This window comes from Haematobia irritans, chromosome 2 (genome assembly GCF_050003625.1).
Source record: "Haematobia irritans isolate KBUSLIRL chromosome 2, ASM5000362v1, whole genome shotgun sequence".
Classification (NCBI taxonomy): Eukaryota; Metazoa; Arthropoda; class Insecta; order Diptera; family Muscidae; genus Haematobia; species Haematobia irritans.
In genome coordinates, this window is record NC_134398.1 from 159,793,481 (window position 1) to 159,799,772 (window position 6,292).

Consider the following 6,292-nt stretch of genomic DNA (forward strand, 5'->3'; position numbering starts at 1 on the left):
CTTGCATACACAAGGTCGTGGGTTCGATTCCTGCTTCGACCGAACACCAAAAAGTTTTTCAGCGGTGGATTATCCCAACTCAGTAATGCTGGTGACATTTCTGAGGGTTTCAAAGCTTCTCTAAGTGGTTTCACTGCAATGTGGAACGCCGTTCGGGCAGCACTCAGTGATAAGAGTGAAGTTCACCAATGTGGTATCACAATGGACTAAATAGTCTAAGTGAGCCTGATACATCGCGCTGGCACCTAACCTAAACTAGGCTTATATTATCCGTAGTTTTTATCCAATTGCATGAAATTTGAAATCTAAAGGTATTTTAGGACCATAAAAACGTGTGTCGAAAATGGTGAGTACCGGTCCATGTTTTGATATAGCCACCATATAGACCGATCTCACGATTTTACTTCTTGGTCTTCTAGAATCCGTAATTTTTACCCAATTTGCCTCAAATCGAAAATCTAGAGGTATTCTAGGACCTTAAAGAGGTGTGCCGAAAATGGTGAATATCGGTCCATGTTTTGATATAGCCACCATATAGACCGATCTCACGATTTTACTTCTTGGTCTTCTAGAATCCGTAATTTTTACCCAATTTGCCTCAAATCGGAAATCTAGAAGTATTCTAGGACCTTAAAGAGGTGTACCGAAAATGGTATAGACCGATCTCCCGATTTTACTTCTTGGGCTTCTAGAATCCGTAGTTTTTATCCAATTTGCCTTAAATTTGAAATCTAGAGGTATTCTAGGACCATAAAGACGTGCGTCGAAAATGGTGAGTACCGGTCCATGTTTTGATATAGCACCCTTATAGACCGATCTCCCGATTTTATTTCTTGGGCTTCTAGAAGCCGTAGTTTTTACCCAATTTGCCTGAATTTGAAAATTAGGGGTATTCTAGGAAAATAAAGGGATGTGCCGAAAATGGTGATTATCGGTCCATATTTTGATATAGTTCCCACATAGACCGATCTCCCGATTTTACTTCTTGGACTTCTAGAATCCATAGTTTTTACCGAATTTGCCTGAAATTGGAAATCTAGAGGTATTCTAGAAAAATAAAAAGATGTGCCGAAAATGCTGATTATCGGTCCAAGTTTTGATATAGCCCCCATATATACCGATCTCCCGGTTTTACTTCTTGGGCTTCTAGAATCCGTAGTTTTTACCCTATAGGACCATAAAGGGGTGTGCCGAATATATTGAGTATCGGTACAGTTTTTAATATAGCCCCCTTATAAATCGGCCCTCCGATTTGGGGTCTAGATTTTAGAACTACAATTACATGTGCTGAGTACTGTGTGTATCCTTCCATGTTTTGGTATAGCCCCCATTACACCTAACTCCCGATTTAACTCCTAGGGTTTTTAGAAATTTTAGTTTTTATCCGATATGCCACAAATTGAAAATATACTGGGATTTTAGACCCATAACAAAGTGTATATTATTTAGTTTTATCGGTTCATTTGGTAAGGCCTCCATAGACCGATTTCACTGATTGGGGGTATAGAAGGCGCACTGATTATGAAAATTGCTTGAAACTGAATGCAAAATTTCCAGATTTTACTTCTCGTAGTCATTTAAATAATTGGGATGAAAATTCACAGATTTTAGATTTCAAATCAAGGCGTTATTTCATCATTTTCTTGCACTTACATGAGATGTTCCTCTAAAACTCAAACAAAAAATGGTTCTTATAAATTCAGAAACTGATCTAGTCGTCATAGGTAAAATTTTTACATTTATCTGTGGGAAGCGTACTGGTTGAACTGATCTGCTTGGGAAAATAAACCCCCCTGAAATTTTCAAAAGAAACTATTATATATGATTCATGGTGGTGGGTATTTAAGATTCGGCCCGGCCGAACTTACTACTGTATATACTTGTTTTATTCTATTATTGTGGTTCAAACTGGGTTTTTGATTTTTTGTTTTGTAGTTTTTTGTTAAAATTTTATTCAAATTTTGATAGATTATTTTGGAGTGGATCCTCTTGGATGAGGGTTGGTTAAAATTTATATAGGTACTGGTTTTTATATAGGCCCATATAGCCCCTCATAACCGATCCCCCAACTTGTCTTATTGAGAATCTAATCACCGTCATTTTTATTGCGATACGTTGATATTGATGGATATTTATATCGGTCAATGTTTTGGTATAGCCCTCATATGGTATTTTTTTGTCGAAGTTGTTCCAAACATATTATATGACCAAATAAAACAAACATCATAATGTTTCGGGAAAAGCTAAAAAAATATGTGCTTCCTGCAAAATATGTTTGTGTTATAAGTTAAAGAAGCGTTTTTTTCAGGGTGTACGCGTTACATAAGCGCATTTTCCCGAATTGTAGATAAAATTTTGCATTGTGGTTTGACTCTACAAAATCGGCAATAATGCCAAATCATTTAAAAAAGAATCTCACGTAAAATTGGTATTTTTACTCCGCAAACAAGTCTAATTTTATGTATCAAATTTATATGCAAACTTTTAAAGCAATTGACTCCTTGTCCACACTAAATAAACTCTCCCAAATAAACAAGCAAAAGCATTGTGGTCGTGTTTAAATTATCATGATTGTTTACCTGGGTCCATATATTTATCCAATTTCCCCAATTTTACCATAACATTTGTGATAGGTAAATAAACACTTCCAGCTTTCGTGTTTGGTCATTTGTACTTCCGTTTCCGTCTGGGACAAAAACACACACACACACCCTCAATCACCAAAATTTCTTGTCCACTACGTGCTCAATGACCACTGAGACACTTCACTATTTTTTGGGGAAAATATCACGTTTCACACATTTCGTCCTTTTTCTTATCGGGCATTCAATTGCATTAAGCTGTAGCATTGTCAGGAAATAGGCGTTATCGTAAGGTGTTGAGAGGATTAAATGCCTTAGATTGTTGGTGTAGTAGTAGTTGTTGTTTGCGTTACCGACATTAAGTGGTCAACAAAACCGCAAATGAACAATGGCCGCATACCAGAAGGATTGTATGTAAGATAGGAAAAAGGAAGTTGTAATCGAAAAAAGGTAAGTACCAAATGCACTGCTGTGTGATGGGATGAAGATCATTTATGGTCCACCAAGCTAAAGAAAAATGTCTACATTCTATATATGTTTGGACTGAAATGGATCTCTAAGCCAAATTCTATTGAAATTGTGTCAACTATCTGCTAAAGAAGACAAAATAAATGATCTGTGCATAGAAACGCCATATAATATTTATATACATTATTATAGGAATTGGAATACAATGTTTTTTTTTTTATCGGACGCATTAATTGTTATTTTGAAGTGTGGCAATAGAAATGTAATATAGCTCTTGTACTCACTCCTTCTGCACACGAGCTGGTATACCCCAATTTTTATTATTTTTTTTTTATATACAGTATATATAGTTTTTTAAAATTGGGTGGGCTAGGCTAGGTTAGATATAGTGGCAGCCCGATATTTCATGGTCACTTACTTTTACAAAATTTCCTATAGAATTGAAATTTTGACAAAATTTCCTATACAATTGAAATTTTGACAAAATTTCCTATAGAATTGAAATTTTGACAAAATTTTCTACAGAATTGAAATTTTGACAAAAGTTCCTATAAAAATAAAATTTTGACAAATTTTCCTTTGGAAATGAAATTTTGACAAAATTTTTTTATAGAAATAAAATTTTGAAAAAATTTCCTATAGAAATAAAATTTTGAAAAAATTTCATATGGAAATGAAATTTTGACAAAATGTCCTATAGAAATAAAACTTTGAAAAAATTTCCTATGGAAATGAAATTTTGACAAAATTTTCTACAAAAATGAGATTTTGGTAAAATTTTCTATAGAAATAAAATTTTGATAAAATTTCCTATAGAAATAAAATTTTGGTAAAATTTCCTATAAAAATGAAATTTTGACAAAATTTCCAATAGAATTGAAATTGTGCCAAATTTTCCTATTGAAATGATATTTTGACAAAATTTCCTATAGCAATGAAATTTTGACAAAATGGTAGATTTGTTACTGTTTGGTAGAATTATTGATGTCTTGGTAGATTTTGCAAAACATTTTGAGACAATTTTCTATAGAAATAAAATGTTGACAAAATTTTCTATAGATATAAAAATTTTATAAAATTTTTCTATAGAAATAAAATTTGAACAAAATTTCCTATAGAATTGAAATTTTGAAAAAAATTCCTATAGAATTCAAATTTTGATAAAATTTTGTATAGAAATAAAATTTTGACAAAATTTTGTATAGAAATAAAATTTTGACAAAATTTTCTATAGAAATAAAATTTTGACAAAATTTTCTATGGAAATGAAATTTTGATAAAATTTCCTGTAGAAATAAAATTTTGAAAAAATTTCCTATAGAAATGAAATTGTGATAAAATTTCCTATAGAAATGAAATTTTGACAAAGTTTCCAATAGAATTGAAATTGTGCCAAATTTTCCTATTGAAATGATTTATTGACAAAATTTCCCATAGAAATGAAATTTTGACAAAATGGTAGATTTGTTACTGTTTGGTAGAATTATTGATGTCTTGGTAGATTTTGCAAAAGGTTAGGTTAGGTTAGGTTATGTGGCAGCCCGATGTATCAGGCACACTTAGACTATTCAGTCCATTGTGATACCACAGTGGTGAACTTCTCTCTTATCACTGAGTGCTGCCCGATTCCATGTTAAGCTCAATGACATGGGACCTCCTTTTTATAGCCGAGTCCGAACGGCGTTCCACATTCCAGTGAAACCACTTAGAGAAGCTTCGAAACCCTCAGAAATGTCACCAGCATTACTGAGGTGGGATAATCCACCGCTGAAAAACTTTTTGGTGTTCGGTCGTGGCAGGAATCGAACCCACGACCTTGTGTATGCAAGGCGGGCATGCTAACCATTGCACCACGGTGGCTCCCAAATTTTTGCAAAACATTTTGAGAAATAAAATGTTGACAAAATTTTCTATAGATATAAAAATTCGATAAAATTTTCCTATAGAAATAAAATTTGAACAAAATTTCCTATAGAAAAAATTTGAAAAAATTTCCTATAGAATTCAAATTTTGATAAAATTTTTAATAAAAATAAAATTTTGACAAAATTTTCTATAGAAATAAAATTTTGAAAAAATTTCCTATAAAAATAAAATTTTTACAAATTCCCTATGGAAATGAAATTTTGATAAAATTTCCTGTAGAAATAAAATTTTGAAAAAATTTCCTATAGAAATGAAATTTTGACCAAAATTTCCTATAGAAATGAAATTTTGACAAAATTTCCAATAGAAATAAATTTTGACAAAATTTCCTATAAAAATAAAATGTTGACAAAATTTCCTATAGAAATGAAATTTTTACAAAATTTCCTATAGAAATAAATGTTGACAAAATTTCCTATAAAAATAAAATTTTGACAAAATTTCCTATGGAAATGAAATTTTGACAAAATGGTAGTTTGGTAAAGTTATTGATGTTTTGGCAGATTTTGCAAAACATTTCTCTTTGAGAAAGAGATACTTAAATTTTCTTTAGAAATAAAATTTTGAGAAAATTTTCTATAGAAATAAAATTTTGACAAAATTTTCTATAGGAATAAAATTTGGACAAAATTTCCTATAGAATTGAAATTTTGACAAAATTTCCTATAGAAATGAAATGTTGACAAAATTTCATAAAAAATAAAATTTTGACAAGATTTCCTATGGAAATTAAATTTTGACAAAATTTCATATAGAAATGAAATTTTGATAAAATTTCGTATAGAAATGAAATTTTGACAAAATTTCCTATAGAAATGAAATTTTGACAAAATTTCCTGTAGAAATGAAATTTTGACAAAATTTCCTATATAAATGAAATTTTGACAATATTTTCTATAGACATGTAATTTTAATACAATTTCCTATAGAATTGATATTGTGGCAAAATTTCCAATAGAATTGAAATTGTGGGAAAATTTCCTATAAAAATTTTATTTTGACAAAATTTCCTATAAAAATTTTATTTTGACAAAATTTCCTATAGAAATGAAATTTTGACAAAATGGTAGATTTGTTACTGTTTTGTAGAATTCTTGATAATTTGGTAGATTTTGCAAAACATGTCTCTTCATGAAAGAGATACTTCACTTTTCTTTAGAAATAATAATTTTCTATAGAAATTAAACGTGGGCAAAATTTCCTACAGAAATGAAATTTTGATAAAATTTCCAACAGAAATGAAATTTTGACAAAATTTTGAAATTATTTTTATTATTTTTTTAGTTCGGTTAAGAGAAATGAAATTCTGACAAAAT